Raw genomic sequence first — 17,113 nt, forward strand, 5'->3', positions numbered from 1 at the left:
CCGTGGGTGGACGGTAGTGGTTTGTGGGTGGATAGATGTTGGTGGTTTGTGGGTGGATAGATGTTGGTGGTTTGTGGGTGGGTTCAGTAGATCTAGAGGTAGTTGTTGTTTGTGGGTGGTTTTTTTGGTTCGTGGGTGGGTTTCGGTGATTCTTGGGTGGATTTCGGTGGTTTGTGGGTGGCGGTTCGGTGATTCTTGGGCGAATTTTGGTGGTTTGTGGGTCGATTTCGGTGGTTTGTGGGTGGGTTTCGGTGATTCTTGGGTGGATTTCGGTGGTTTGTGGCTGGCGTTTCGTCGGTTTTGGGTGGATCTGCTGGGTTTGGTTGGGTTCGTTGGTAGTTTTCTTGGTTTTGGTTGGGTTCGTGGGTGGTTTATTGGGTTTGTGGTTGGGTTTCGTTGGCTTTTGCTGGGTTCGTGGTCGGATGTCGGTGGTGGTTTTGGGTTCAAACTGTCGGTGGGTTTGGTTGTTCCGGTGGTTGTCTGTGGTTTTGGGTTTATTTGTTCCAGGTGTCGATGGTTATGGGTTTTTGTTTAATTTGTTTTTGTTTTGTTTTTTTCTTTTTAAGTAGGATTGATACTTAACCAAGTGCCCTTATTTTTCATTAATCACACTTTAAAAGTTTTGCCTAGGAGTTCGTGCTACCCCCCTTTGTTGCAAATAATTGTTAACGGAGATAGTATTAAATATGAACGCATTAAAAAAAAATGTGAATACATGAATTTCAGAAAATGAACATAATCATGCAATTTTTTTTTAATAGCAAAAATATTTCATTAATTAAAAGTCATACGACATCTACAATAGAGATTCGACTTTAACAAATACATAAGATATTGAATCAGATAGAATTTTTCTTCATAAAAATACGATCGTCGAGTAGATCTTGCACCGCAGAGTATCTCCCGCTTATATTGCTGAAAATTACAGCCTTGTTGGAGAGACAATGTAACGATCCTTTGTAGCCGTGAGGATGTTTTCCTTCTGATTCATCTGTTCGTATTCGAAATCTTGATAACTTTTTCACCAACGAAATAATTTCACAACAATCAATTAGATCTGCTACCATGGATTCGAAACTAAGAAATTTCTCCCTCGAAAAGAGGTGATAAACCTTTTCTTTCGAAGGAGGTCGAAAAACCCTTGTCTTTCGAAGGATATCGGAAACCCTTTCTTTCGAGGGAGAAAAATTCCTCCCAAAAGGAAGACGCATTATCATAAAGCTAAAAAAAAAACAATAAAGAAACAAGGATTGGGGCTTTCCATCGATAAAAATCGATGGAAGCCTCTTCAAAATTCAACAATGGAGGCTAGGGTTTTGATATTTCATTTTTCTCTAATATTCAATGTTAATTTTCAGTTTTTAGTGAAATAAAATCATGTAGAGGAGAGAGAATGAACTTTCTTAGAGAGAGAAAATCACATAAATTAATTGTAAAAATGTTTAAAATGACTAAAACAGTTTTTTTTTTTTTGGAAGTTTTTAGTTTTATAGAGAGAGAAAATTTTAAGAGAAGAGAGAAAGTGAAGTATGTTTAATTAAAGAAATTGGGAGAAGTTGAAGATAGAAAAATAAATTTACAGTTTTTTATTTTATTTTTCCTTTACCTTATAAAAAGTAGAAGATTACAATTATGAATAGTGCACGGACGTTTATGACCTTCAAAATGTTTGTTTACCATTTTACCCTTACCTTAAAAAAAGTTTAAGATTACACTTATGAATGGTGCACGGACGTTTATGACCTTCAAAATATTTGTTTACCTTTTTACCCTTATTTTGTAATTTTATTAGGGACTTTCATTTTTTATTTTTCACAAAACACCCTTTAGACAACAGAGAAAAAGGACAACAAATGTTATTGAATCACAAATTAGCTTACCAAAATACTCCTGGAGTTTGGAGCTTTCTCTCTCTTCTCCATCTCTATCCTCTATATTCAATATTTCTCTAAAAATTACTATACTACGTGTTCTCCATTAAAGCACCTCTTGAGCTTTTTCTCCAATTACTCTAAGCTTCAATTCATATGGTACCCACATCACAGGTTAGCAAATATTAAATTCCATTTTAAGAGCATCCTCATCTCATTTGTTTATTTAATAATGAACTAAACAAGTTTCCAGTTGGTCATAGATCATAGTACAAACTAGGTTAGATCCCGTGCCATGCACGGTAATTTCAATATTTATTATTAGTTTAATACAATTATTTTACTGTAAAACATAATATTAAATTGCAAAATAGGATGAAAGTTCTGTAATCACAATTTTTTTTAAATCATTAAAGAAAACAGAGGAAGAAATGTATGTACGACTAATGAAAATAACTATGGATTACATTACAAATTTATAGATAAGATTACATTATTGTATTATATGACTTTGTTCCCGTCATAAAATAAACAAATAAATCTTTGTTAAATGTGTAAAAATGAATATACTTGCCAAATAGAAAAGAAATATTATTGTAAAGTAAGTATTAAATTAAATACTTCTTTAAGAAGCTTTGGGAAAAAAATAAATAAAAAATTAAAAATTAAAAATAAACAAAAAAAAAAAAACACCTTTTGGAGGGAAATTTTTTAACCAGGTTATGACAAGTGTCATTTCTGGTTTCGCCTTTAGTATAGGTATATTGATGATTGATGATTACCAAAAACAAGTGGTAATATGTTATATTTGCAAGGAAATATTGCTAAAAATAATACAGCCTTTGGTCCATTCTTTTTTAATAATACAACCTTTGGATTATTTTGTAATAATACAACCTTTAGGGGGTGTTCATTTTAAACAAGATAAAATCAAATTTTCGGTGGACTTTGAGGTTAAGAAAGGGGACGGATGAGTTTTTGGTGGTGGGGATGAGGAAGGATGGAATATCCCCTCCCCTTCACCCACCTCAAAACTCACCGAAAATTCGATTTTATTTTGTTTAAAATGAACAGCCCCTTAAGGTTGTATTATTACAAAATAATCAAAAGGTTGTATTATTAAAAAAGAATGGGACAAAGGTTGTATTATTTTTAGCAATTTTTCCTATTTGCAATTGTATTGTTGCATTATAAGAGGGAGGCAAATAGGGGCTTTAGCAGTAATGTTGAGACTTGAGACTTGCAAAAATGTGGGTACATTCATACATGAAATTTGGATTAATTACCTGAAATTAGAACGGTGAATCATATAATAAGAAGAATGATGAAACATAGTATTGCTCGTGAGATGCAAAAGCAATTAATACACAAGAGCACAAAAAACAAATTATATGCTCCTCAAGTGAAGAAGTTCTTATTTATAAATTGTTAATCTAAAGTTTGTTAGGCTTGTTTTTTTAAAAAAAAATCTGCTAGGTTTAAGCTTTACTTGTGAAGCAGTGATGCTTATGTTTTCATGAGCCAAATAGATTCTTCCATTCATTTCGTTATTTATAACATTAATAAGACGATATTTCTCACCTTATATATTCACATTATAACCGAAGACATATAGCGAACGATTTTATTACCAATCTATTACTTATGTGTGGAGTGTAAATGCAAGCCAAAAGAACCTAATGTAATAGCTGGCCATCCGCGCCTATCGTGCGAGTGAGCTACCTAGTTGTAATAAAAGTATAACAGTTGAAGGAAAAAAGTTTATTTGGGCCTCGCATTTTATAGCTACACTAGGATGCAGCCTAAGAAAGAAAGCCCATCAATTACACAGATATTGGGCCATTAATTTCCTCAAAGTTACCGTTGATGGGCCTTATATGTGCAATGTATTTGTGTTGGACTGGACAATGTCCGAATTATTGCATTTAATTTAGAATTAGTGTGTTATCAGGGTTTTGTCACAGGTGATACTTTGAATTACTTCATTTTTATATTAGACGCTTTAAAAGACTTATGTTTTGGATTTTTTTTTTGTTTTTTTTTTTGTTTATATTATATATTCTAATATAATAATTTTTTTTGTAAGAAATTACATTCTAATACATGTATGCATTTATATATAAAATTTGAATAAGAGAGCATGAATTAATTATAGCTAAGATGGTAATACATGAGGTTTCCATTTAATGAGGTTTGAATTGGGGTTCTAATCTCATTGTGGCCTTATACCGGTGTAGAAAATATACACGTGACACATACACAATTTTATAAACATTATTACTTCGTATATAGTATAGATTATATGTTTAAATCAAAACTCAATTTATTCTAAACCTTTTTTTTAGGATTGTTATTTATCCCATTTTGAGACGAAGTATTTTGTTGCAAAAACAGTACTACTACATGTATGTTATACGTGTACTTTGTATGATATAAGTTAGTGATAGATTATCTAGTCTTTGAATTTCAGTTTGCATGCATTGTACCTTTTCATCAACAATTTAAATGTAAATAAACCTATATTATTATTATTATTATTATTATTATTATTATTATTATTATTATTATTATTATTATTATTATTATTATTATTATTATTATTATTATTATTATTATTATTATTATTATTATATCTCAAAAACAAAAAGTCATACAACCTACAATAAATTAGTGGGAGCCGAGATACAATATGGGCCCCCACTCCTCTAGCTATAGCAAAGCCTACCCTAGTAAAAATATGAGTTGCAGCACGTACTCCAATGTCTTGCGTCGTCGAGAACCTCTGAATTCGCTTAAGCAACGCAACAACCTCCTTCTTTAATTCACCAAACGAAGAAAAGGAGAAGGGAATTAATCCATATCCAATCGCCTGACAATGAGCCTAATACTTAACCCGCTTCCCGATGAGCTGCATCAGCCACAACCCGTCCAGGAATAAAGTCAGAAGTCCTGACTGTGTCAAAGGAGAAGATCCTGTGAAATATGCACAGACATCGCGACCACGATCCCAAGAATAAAGTAACACATCAGCAGGTCTGAGGGCCTCGTCGTTCCCTCCAGACAACCCAATGTCAACTTCTTTCCTTCCTGAAATCCCAGAACGATATTATTATTATTATTATTATTATTATTATTATTATTATTATTATTATTATTATTATTATTATTATTATTATTATTATTATTATTATTATTATTATTATTATTATTATTATTATTATTATTATTATTATTATTATTATTATTATTATTATTATTATTATTATTATTATTATTATTATTATTATTATTATTATTATTATTATTATTATTATTATTATTATTATTATTATTATTATTATTATTATTATTATTATTATTATTATATCTCAAAAACAAAAAGTCATACAACCTACAATAAATTAGTGGGAGCCGAGATACAATATGGGCCCCCACTCCTCTAGCTATAGCAAAGCCTACCCTAGTAAAAATATGAGTTGCAGCACGTGCTCCAATGTCTTGCGTCGTCGAGAACCTCTGAATTCGCTTAAGCAACGCAACAACCTCCTTCTTTAATTCACCAAACGAAGAAAAGGAGAAGGGAATGAATCCATATCCAATCGCCTGACAATGAGCCTAATACTTAACCCGCTTCCCGATGAGCTGCATCAGCCACAACCCGTCCAGGAATAAAGTCAGAAGTCCTGACTGTGTCAAAGGAGAAGATCCTGTGAAATATGCACAGACATCGCGACCACGATCCCAAGAATAAAGTAACACATCAGCAGGTCTGAGGGCCTCGTCGTTCCCTCCAGACAACCCAATGTCAACTTCTTTCCTTCCTGAAATCCCAGAACGATATTATTATTATTATTATTATTATTATTATTATTATTATTATTATTATTATTATTATTATTATTATTATTATTATTATTATTATTATTATTATTATTATTATTATTATTATTATTATTATTATTATTATTATTATTATTATTATTATTATTATTATTATTATTATTACTAGTCGTTGGAGCACGCGCGATGCGCGTGCTCCCCCGACGGCAAGATAAGTAACATTCGTGGTTTTGTTCGATTTTTGTGATTTTGTGGTTGTATTTGGGTTTCGCAGTAGCAATGATACATGAATTTACAAGGAGTAGCGATAAAGTTTCAACGGGGAAATATTTATAAAACAACAATTTTAAAAGTAAAAAAGTTATCTAGAATTTGTTAGAATATAAAGATTTTTAAAAAATATACTACTATTATAGAATGCAATATGGTTTAAATATCTCCGTCTTAAAATGATTGTGATAATAAGGAGCAGTAATAAAGAAATGTAATTTTTAGAGGATAAAGTTGTGTAAAATGGATTAAATGCAAAACATATGAAAAAATTGTATATTTCTTTGTTATCAGTCTACATAATTGGTGTGATCTAAACTTATTCAAAGTTTGTTTTTGTATTTATATATTTTTTTTCTTTAAGTTAAATATTAAATTTTAATGCTATTTTTATCCTCGAAATTTGTATTTCCTGAGTGAATATACAATCTAATTTAGGCAAAAGTAATTGTCTTGGCCAAAAAATACCATTTCTCAATAATGAGGTGTAAAAAGAATTTTCTTTCGCTTTCTCCCGGACCTCTTCTGTATCTCTCTCCTCCCTTTTGATCTCTTTTTGACCCGCTTCTCTCTCTCTCTCTCTCTTCCCTTGGTCTTGTACCCTTGTCTCCTTGTTTGTATAAGAAAAAATGTTTTACTTTGTTGTTAATGGCTTTGAAAATTATAGGCCGCAGCTGCTCGTCTCTTAATCATTCCTTCTTTTTTATTGGGAAAAACTCTTTCTCTCACTCCTTTTTTTTTTTTTGAAAATTATAAGCTGCACTTGTCATCTCAATCCATATCTCCCGACTTCTTTATCTTTCCCAGCTTTTCTCTATATTTCTCTCTTTCTTCTGGCCTCCTTATCTCTTTTCTTTCCCATCCCCTCTCTATGTCTCTAGGCCCCTTTATCTCTTATCACTCTATCGTTTCTTCTTTTAACCCTTCTCACCCTCTTATGATCCTCTTTCTCTTTCTTTCTTCCCTTAGACCCTCTTTCTTTCTCATTCTCTTTTTCTTTTAACTCCTCTCTCATGTCCTTTGTTTCTTTCACTCTTTCCTAGACATCTTCTCCCTCGTCCTCCCTTTCTCTCTCTCTCACAGCCCTCTTTGTCTCTTTTTCGGTCCGCATCCTCTCTCGACCTTTCTATTTTCCAACTCCTTCCCCTTCTCTATCCCTTTTCTCCTTCCTTCTCTATCTCATTCTCTCCCCCTCCCCCCTTCCCCTTTCTCTTCCTCTCACTCTCTCTTCCCTTATCCTCTCTTCACATGTCCTTTCCTCTCTTAACCTGCTCTCTCTCTTTTCCAGCCCCCCCTCCCTCTCTCTCTCTCTCTCATGGCCCCATTCTTTCTCCTTGCCCTTCTCTTTTCCAACTCTTTCTCTTTCTCTCCCCCTCTCTCATATGTGATGAGTGTCATTTTGACATTTATTTTCTAGTCATGTTCCCAGATTTTAGGTTAATTGCTTTTAAATTTAATGTCTTCATTTATGTATTTTTTTTTGATATTTTGTGGCTTATTTCTCCTTTGTGTGTTTTTATACACTATTAAGGTCATTTTGAAAGATAAAAAGATGAACAAAATAAAGTGTTTCAATGTCTACGGAAAGAAACATGGTATATGCATGCAAACTGAAGGAAATATTACATGGTAGAATGTGTTGGGTTCTTGTGTTTCAATGTCTATGGAAAGGAAAGAATCTCCCTTCCTATCTTATGATTTTAAAATTTAGAATGTTAATCTTTATTTGCATTCCTGCTGGTCTCAACCATTCTCCTCTCTCTTTCCATATTTTGTTACATTGTACCACTTAGGTTTTCCAAATTATAAAGTCTTTTTGAAAAATAGTTTTTCTTTTCAAATTCTAAATTCTTTTCAAAAAGTGTTGTATATCTTTGATTTATTCGGTTAAATAGAATATTGTGTTTGCACATAACATTTGTAAAAGTGTATACATAACTTGATACGTAAGTATGTAACGTTCATGCAAATGAAGGAGCATAGAAAAAAAGTATGAGCTAGTAATCTAAAGTTCTTATATACATTAGAGCCATTACCGTCACGCTATCTCAACACGTGGTTGCAATTTATATGGTGTGTCATAACCATTAGAATCAACGATCACGTGCGACCCCTTAAATTATCAAAAAGCTTTAAAGATACACTTGATATTTCTTAAGAACTAATATAAAAAGGTCATTCTAAATATTTTACATCCTAGATTTTACTTTAGACAAGACCTTTAAATTGTGTTCTTTCACTAAGAGTTTTAAGAGACCATACTGCACTATTCCAAGTAAGCACATCTTCTTCAAAAAGAAAGACAAAAAAAAAAAAGAAAAGAAAAAGGTATGGACGTTTATAAAGAATCCATGTTGACCTAAATAAGTGTTTTGGGCTGATTTCAAGCCAAAAAAATATCATTAATCCTGTAAAGAGATGTCAGCTAAAGTAGAAGTTAGATAAATTCTACCAAAACACAATCATGGTTAATAATTTTAACAAAAAAAAAAAAAAAAACGAAAACGAAAAACAAAAAACAAAAAACAAAAAACAAAAAAAAAAACAAAAACTTGGCAAGTACCCAGAATCCACACTTTTCTTGCTTTTTTTGAATTGGACTTACAGTGTATCAATGTCAAATAATTCAATAGGACAATGATCTTTCACTAATGCTACATAGAACAATGATATTAACATTCAACAACATTATATGCAGCATAGGAGGCAACAACAATAGATCTACCAGAATGAAACCTTAGGGGTACATTAATGCTCACAGGTCATCAAGATTTTACACAAGAAGACCTGTATAGAAACACACAAAACAAGTATGAATAGCAGAAACATTGATGTAGATAATTGCAACTGAAGTATAATTGAGCAATCTAAATATTCAAAGAAACAGGAAGAGACGTACGCTTTAACTCATTAAGACCCCCGACCAGATTTGGAATTTAGGTAATGCCCACCTGCGAACACAATCATAGTAGGGTGTCCCCCTTATTTCTTTTTTTTTTTTTTATTTTTATTTATTTTTTTTTTATCTATGCCTCCTAGATTAACTTTGTTATGGGAAAGGTCATAATGTATCTCTTATCTTATGACTTATGACAAACTTTAGGCAGAAAAGTCTGCCTCCTTTTCAAATACTTTAAGAACATGGAACCTGTCTTCTTCACAAGATTACAAGTAAGAGGAATCTTCGGAACATTAAGTCATCTATTTCCTTATGTGCACTTTAGAAACTTCTATCAGTTTTGTAGCACACATTATTTGTTATAGGAGTAGATAAAGTCATAAATGACAAATGACATAAACAGTATTCAATTTCGGGTCATGACAACGTTGTTTGGTGATCGTGATGAGTTGTATTTTCCTAAAGTAATGATTGCTCTCTAAGCTTTAATGAGTATTTGCAGGCTTCTAATACATAAAATCAAGAAAATAAAGTAAGCAAGCAGAGATGTAAATTAATTGAAGTGCTCAAGAACAAAAAGTCTAGAAGAGTAGTATATTGTAATAATCTCAAACAAAAGAGCTTGATATACTTTTAGAATCCATCGCCTCGCAAACTCGTGGAGATTCATAGAAATGAAAGGTCTAACAATGATCTAGCTTTGCAAATCTTTTGAAAAAAAAATAATTATTGCTTCAGATACAAAGGATCATGATCCTGCTCACCATCATTAAATTTATGCAGGAAACGACACACATAGCTGACATACAAAAATAGGAGATAAGAGTGAATACTGAATATATTTGAAAGACTAACCTCTTTACTCTAACAAGGATGTCCAGGTTGCTTTTTTGGTAGTTAAGTTGATATGGAGTCAAGGAGGGCCACACATTTGAATTTTCTTTTTTTGTTATAGAAGCACAAGACTCTAACTTCAAGCACTGCATTATTTTGCACCAACCTGCAATTACTGCTAATATTACAGTAGAAAAGATAAAGGATTCTCAAGTAATCAGTTGTATGCTAAGATATATATTTTAATAAATTATAAGGAGGCTATCATATCAAACATGACTTCTTTGTTGACTCCTTAATACTTCCCAAACTCACTTGATAAGTTATTACACTCATATAAATAGAACACAACCCTTATCTAGACATACATTATTTACAAACCTTTACATATATATATTTTCTCACCTCATTTAATAAAAACAACAAAAGGCTCATGTAATACGAAATAAGAAGTTGATTAAGAGTGATGAATAAACTTGGGGAGATTAGTGTTTGTTCATCAAATCTATTTTATAAACATTTAAACCCTTTAATACATTTAAACTAATTAACTTTAGTCAGTCACACATTTCAAAATTTAACATATACATTAATCCTCATCACTTTGGCAAATTATCAATTAGTCAATATCCTAATAGTCATTAGTCAAAATTGGTGACATTTTAACTTTATAACTAATGTGTAAATAAATGAAAGAAGGGAAGACAAAATAAATAAGAGAAGCCCAAGCATTCATTTTAGCACCCCAACCAACTCAACACAACAATACCACATAGGCATCAAATGAGCAATAACAGCCTGCTGCGATAAAACCAGGGTAGCAGACCGCAGTAAATTCCAGAAGGCATAACTCCTAGCACACAACTCCAAATCGAGAAATTCTTGAGCCTATATTGAATAATGTTTCGAGATATAAAACATTGATGAAGGGAATATGAGCTAAAAACAACTTCAGATCGATGATTTTTGGACGAACAGAACATTAGTAACAGGGCAGCACCAGAATTACAGCAGCAACAGCGTGAAACAACAGCTACCATCTATAGTCACTTACAACAGCAATATTTAATTTGACAACATAAATTTTAGCAGCAAACACCATATGCATATAAGCAAATTAAAAAGAGAAAATATTGGGAGAAAATGGAACGATAGGGAAAAAAAACAAGTAAGCTATTCATATTAAAGGTTAGATGAAAATTGAACCAGTTAGAACAAGAAAGAAAAAGGGGAGATAGAATTGTACCTTTAGATCAACAATTCTGTTACAAATTAGACAATAATGTTACTAACAATATAAAAAATCAACCCAAAAAAACGATAAATCCCTCAAATTCAACCCAAAAAAACCACCACACAATCGAAGAAGGCACTGAAATTCAACCTAAAAAAACCACCACACAATCAAAGAAGGTACTAAAATTCAACCCAAAAAATGAAATAAAAAGAATTAATGTCAAGCAGACTGGGTGCTTGCCAAAGCCTTCGAAGAAATAAGATCAATGATCTTATTTCCTATGTTGAGAAGAGCAGCGATGATGGTACATCAGTAAACATCGGCCAAGCAACATTCACTACTACCCTCAATTTGCTGTCAAATACTTTTTTTTTCAGTTGATATGGGTTATCCCAATTCTGAAATTGCTCGTGAATTTCGAGAGACAATACGAGGCCTGATGGAAGAAGTTGGGAAACCCAACTTTGCAGACTATTTTCCCTTCCTGCAAAAGATCGACCTACAGGGTATCAGATGGCATACAAGTGTTCACTTTGGAAAGCTGATAGATTTTTTCAAGATTATGATCAACCAAAGGTTGCAAGGGGAAAGACCGTCAGGATCAATTGAAGGCAACGATGTTTTAGACGCACTGTTAGGCATTAATCATGAGAAAAATGAGAAAATTGAACTTTCGATCATACCTTATCTTCTACTGGTAGTCATCTGCTGTATCTCTCTTGAAAAATATTATTGGTTTTTGTTGCGTTAAAAAAAACAAATTGACATATATTCTCTGCAGGACTTATTTTCAGCAGGAACTGACACAACATCAACCGCCCTAGAATGATTGATGAACGATTGCAAGAAAAGCAGCCATTAAGCTCAACTAAAGGCACTGATGTTTTGGATTCATTGCTAGAAGTCAATCAGGAGAAACTACGAAAATTGAACCATCAAACATTCCAAACCCTAAAAAAACCACCACACAATCAAAGAAGGCACTGAAATTCAACCCAAAAAAACCACCACACAATCGAAGAATGCACTAAAATTCAACCCAAAAAACGAAAATAAATAGAACAAATAAACCCTTAAAAAATCGAACAAATAAACCCAAAAAATCGAAAACAGATTGATCAAATAAACCCCGTTAAAAATGAAACAATTAATCACAAATACACCCACAAATATTCAACCAAAAAAATTCAAAAACATATCGAAAACAACACGAACATATATGCAAAAAAACCACAACAATCGAATAAGTAAAGCCCAAAAATTTGAAACTAAATCGAGAAAGAGAAACGGGATCGAACCTGATGAATGTGATGATCAAGAAATCATCTTCCACAACCTCAGACTCGAAAAATCAAAACGCTAAGAAGAATCGAAGCACCATCGTCGAAAGGGATGATCGTTGATCTTGAGTTGCAGAAGTTTCTCTCTCTAGGTCTCTCTCTCCTTGTTTCCCCTAAATACTCTGACCCATTTTCCTTCAGATTCAGACAGAGTGGGAAGAAGCAAGAAGGTCAGAAGGTGAGGAAGTCGGTGAAAAGCAAGGGCCAAGTAAGGCCCCTTTCTTTAGAGCTGCTTTGCTCTGATCTGCTTTGCTCTGCTGAAATCTGCTTTGCTCTGCTCTGCTTCAATCTGCTCTGCTCTGCCCTGATCTGCTCTACTTAAAATTAATACTTAATATTAAATTATTATAATAATAATTAATATTTAATATTTAATAATAATAATTAATATTTTATAATAATAATAATAAATAATTAATATTTAATAATAATAAATAATTAATATTTAATAATAATAAATAATTAATATTTAATAATAATAAATAATTAATATTTAATTATAATAATAATTAACACTTAATAATAATAATAACAATAATTAATTATTGATATTTAATAAAAAATAAAAAAAATTAATAATAAATAATTATTAATATTTAATAATAATAATAATAATAATAATAATAATAATAATAAATTATTAATAATTATTAATAACAATAATAATAATAATAATAATAATAATAACAATAATAATAATTAATATTTAATAATAATAATAATAATAGTAATAATAATAGTAATTATACTAATAGTAATAATAATACTTATAACTAATAATATTAATTATAATAACAATAATTGATTTTTATAATAGCAATTAATATTAAGATAATAACTAATATTTAAAGATAATACTAATTATTTATTTTTAATAATAATAATAATAAAATAATATTTAATAATAATTATAATTAATATAATAATAATTAATATTTAAATTTAAAAATTTAATGATTATAATAATAATGCGATAATATTAGTAGTAGTAGTAATAATAATAATAATAATAATTAATATTTAACAATAATAATAATTAATATTTAATAATAATAATAATAATAATAATAATAATAATAATAATGATAATAATAATGATAATAATAATAATAACAATAATAAGAACAATAATAATAATAATAACAATAATAATAATAATAATAATAATAATAATAATAATAATAATAATAATTATAATAATAATAATAATAATAATAATAATAATAATAAAATCTGCTCTGCTCTGCTCGGCTCGGCCGAAATCTGCTCTGCTCTGATGAAATCTGCTTTGCTGAAATCTGCTCTACTCTACCCAGAAGCTCAAAAGAACAGGGCCTAAGTCGGTGAAAATAAGGGGTATAATTGGCAATTCATTAATATTGGGGGCAAGGCTGTAATAGCAGCACAAGATACTATTCATAAGCTACAGTAATTTGGTTTGCATTTTTATAAGATTTAAAGATGATTATTATTATTATTATTATTATTATTATTATTATTATTATTATTATTATTATTATTATTATTATTATTATTATTATTATTATTATATTTACTATTATTATTTTTCTTTTTTATTTTCAATTTTTTTTTACACGATAAGATACGGAGGATTGCCCCTCCTATCACAGTAGGGGTGGGGTGAGGATCTAACTCAAGTCACTCATGAGGAAGATAGTAGGACAAACCTTTACTCCACTGCTTGATCCTTTAACCTATTATATTACTTAGCTTAGCTTAGCTTAAACTAATTGTGTTATTTGAATTGCATTTGGCTTTAAACCATTTAATCCGGTTTCCAAAAAAAAAAAAAAATAAATAAACCATTTAATCCATTCAGTCTGAATGAAGACTTATGCACTTTTGGTATTCACTTTCGATATAATACATTACAAGACTTACAATACAATGTTTCACCAAACAATCCATTTTGCATGCACCCGGTGTACAGTATTTTTACTGTACATCGGACATTGTGCACGTGCCACTCATTTACTAGGTTTTTTTTTTTAAAAAAAAAAAAAAACAAAATCGCGAAATTTAATACCTCAAAATCAAAAAAACGCAGACAACAATGGAGGAGAGAGAAAGTGAGAAAACGCAGCTCTTGATCATGAACTGAGGAGAGAGAAAGTGAGAAAACGCAAAAATTATAGAAATCGATCATCAATTGAGAAGAAAAAAGTGAAAAACGCACAAATTAAAAATTTTGATCATCAATTAAAGTAGAGAATGTGAGAAAACTTACAAATTGAGGAATTCGATAAACGCAAATATTGGAGAATTCGATCATCAATGGAAAATTCGACTTTCGATACCACAAATTGTAGCAATCTCATCCACGAATTGCTACAAAAATAGAGGCAAATTGAAAATGAATTTGAAATCGATTTAAATTGATCGATTATAGAAGAAGAAGAAACAAAGAGTTTTGGAGATGAATTCGTACCAATACTCAACAATATAAACAATGTAGACGATGTAGAAGAAGCAATTGAGAATGCAGAAGAAGCAATTGAGATTGCAGAAGAAGCAATTGAGATTGCAGAAGAACCAATTGAGAATGCAGAAGAACCAATTGATAATGCAGAATATCAAGTGGTTCCTGGCAAATCAATTGATTCAAATTCAGAACAAACAACCAAATCAAATGCAACTGAAGGTAATTTCTATAAACATTTCAGATTATATGCAAAAAGTTACCCTTTTGACAGCACAAAATTACCCTTTTAACAGCACAAAGTGACCCTTTTAACATCTCAAAGTGACCCTTTTAACATCACAAAGAGATCCTTTTAACAGCATAAAGTGACCCTTTTATATTCATAAAGTGATCCTTTTAACAACATAAAGTGACCCTTTTATCAGCATAAAGTGACCTTTTAACAGCATAAAGTGACCCTTTTATATGCATAAAGTGACCCTTTTGTATGCAAAAAGTGACCCTTTTAACTGAAAAAGTTACTCATGTAACAACATACAGTGACTCTTTTAACAGCATAAAGTCACCCTTTTCATGCATAAAAGTGACCCTATTTTCGAACAAATGTTACCATTTTGTTTTCTCTAAATTGAATTATATGTTGCCTCTAATTATAATCTGATATATTTGTATTAAATAACAGATACAAATCCAATTCATGCTTCTGGTTTAGATCTTAGAGGTTCATTTTTTGGTGTGGTAAAAGAAACTTTTGAAGAAATTTTGGAATTGTATGAAAAACATGCTGCTATACTGGGGTTTTCAATACGAAAACATACAACTAGATACCAGACACACACAAAAATAGTAACTGAGAAAAATTATGTGTGTTCTGCTGAAGGAAAGAGAAATTCAGGTTTCAAGAAAACAAAGTTAGTTGAAATGGTCAATGAAGAGGATGTGAATGTGAAAACAAGAAAGCCAAGACAAGTAGCCATTACAAGATCAAATTGCAGGGCATGCATAAGAGCAAAAGTGAATAAAGAAGGAAAGTTTGAGGTAGTGGCTCATGTTATGCAGCATAACCATGAGCTAACAAGGTCACAGTGGCATTATTTGCATCGTTCTGAAAGAAAAATGATAGAAGAAAAAGCTGAAGCAATAAAAACAATGAAATCTTCAGGTCTAACTACAATAGACACTTACAATTACATGGCTACAGAGGTTGGAGGAGAACAGAATATAGGTCATAGTGTTGTAGATCATCAGAATTTTTGCTCAAGGTTAAGAATGGAACAAATTGAGGCTGGAGATGCTCAAACTTTAGTGAACATTTTAAATCAGGAACAATCAAAGGATCCAAACTTCTTTTTTAGAGTTAAGTTTGGCAAGGATGGAAGAATTTCCAATATCTTTTGGAGAGATTCAATGATGCTAGAAGACTATAGGATATATGGAGATGTGCTTGTCTTTGATACAACATACAGAACCAACATATATAATCTTATATGTGCTCCATTTGTTGGAATAAATAATCACTGGCATAATTGTATGTTTGCATGTGCTTTTATTGGGGATGAAAAAACAGATTCATTCGTTTGGCTACTAGAAACATTCTTGAAAGCTATGGAGAATAAAAAACCAACTTCAATATTCACTGATCAAGACCAAGCAATGGCAAATGCAATTGAGCAGGTAAAAGATTTATATTTACATTTTACAGATTTTAAATTCTGACAATAATGTTTTCCTTTTCCCATAAAGTTACCCTTTTAAATGCATAAAGTTACCCTTTTAACAGCATAAAGTGACCCTTTTAACAGCATAAAGTGACCCCTTTATTTTCAATGTAGGTGCTTCCTAATATAAGGCATAAACTTTGTATCTGGCATTTGGAACAAAATGCTATAACCAGATTTGGAGCTCTTAAAAAAGACAAAGAATTCAAGTATGCATTCAACCAGTGTTTAAAGATGTGTGTGATAGAACAATAATTTGAAGCAAAATGGCAAGCAATGATGCAGAAATATGAGTTGACAGCACACTCTTAGTACCAAAGAGTGTACGAGTTGAAAGAGAAATGGTGTCCTGCCCTTAGTAGAGATTTCTTTTCAGCAGGAATCTTATCGTCACAAAGGAGTGAAAGCACTAATCATGCAATAGGATTCAGAGCAAGTAAAGCAACTACCTTGACAGAATTTTATACCATATTTAAGAAAACAATCAATCGTTGGAGAAGCACAGAGAAATATGATGAGTTTACCTGTAGCAAGTCAATAGCATTCACTTCATTGCCACTATCTGGAATGCTAAAACATGCTGCTCAGGTAAAAAGTTAACTGATAAGTAGATAATTTACACATAAATTATACCAGTTTAAATGTAGCTAAACGATTTTGG

The sequence above is a fragment of the Chenopodium album genome, chromosome 6 (genome assembly GCF_948465745.1).
Source record: "Chenopodium album chromosome 6, dcCheAlbu1.1, whole genome shotgun sequence".
Lineage (NCBI taxonomy): Eukaryota > Viridiplantae > Streptophyta > Magnoliopsida > Caryophyllales > Amaranthaceae > Chenopodium > Chenopodium album.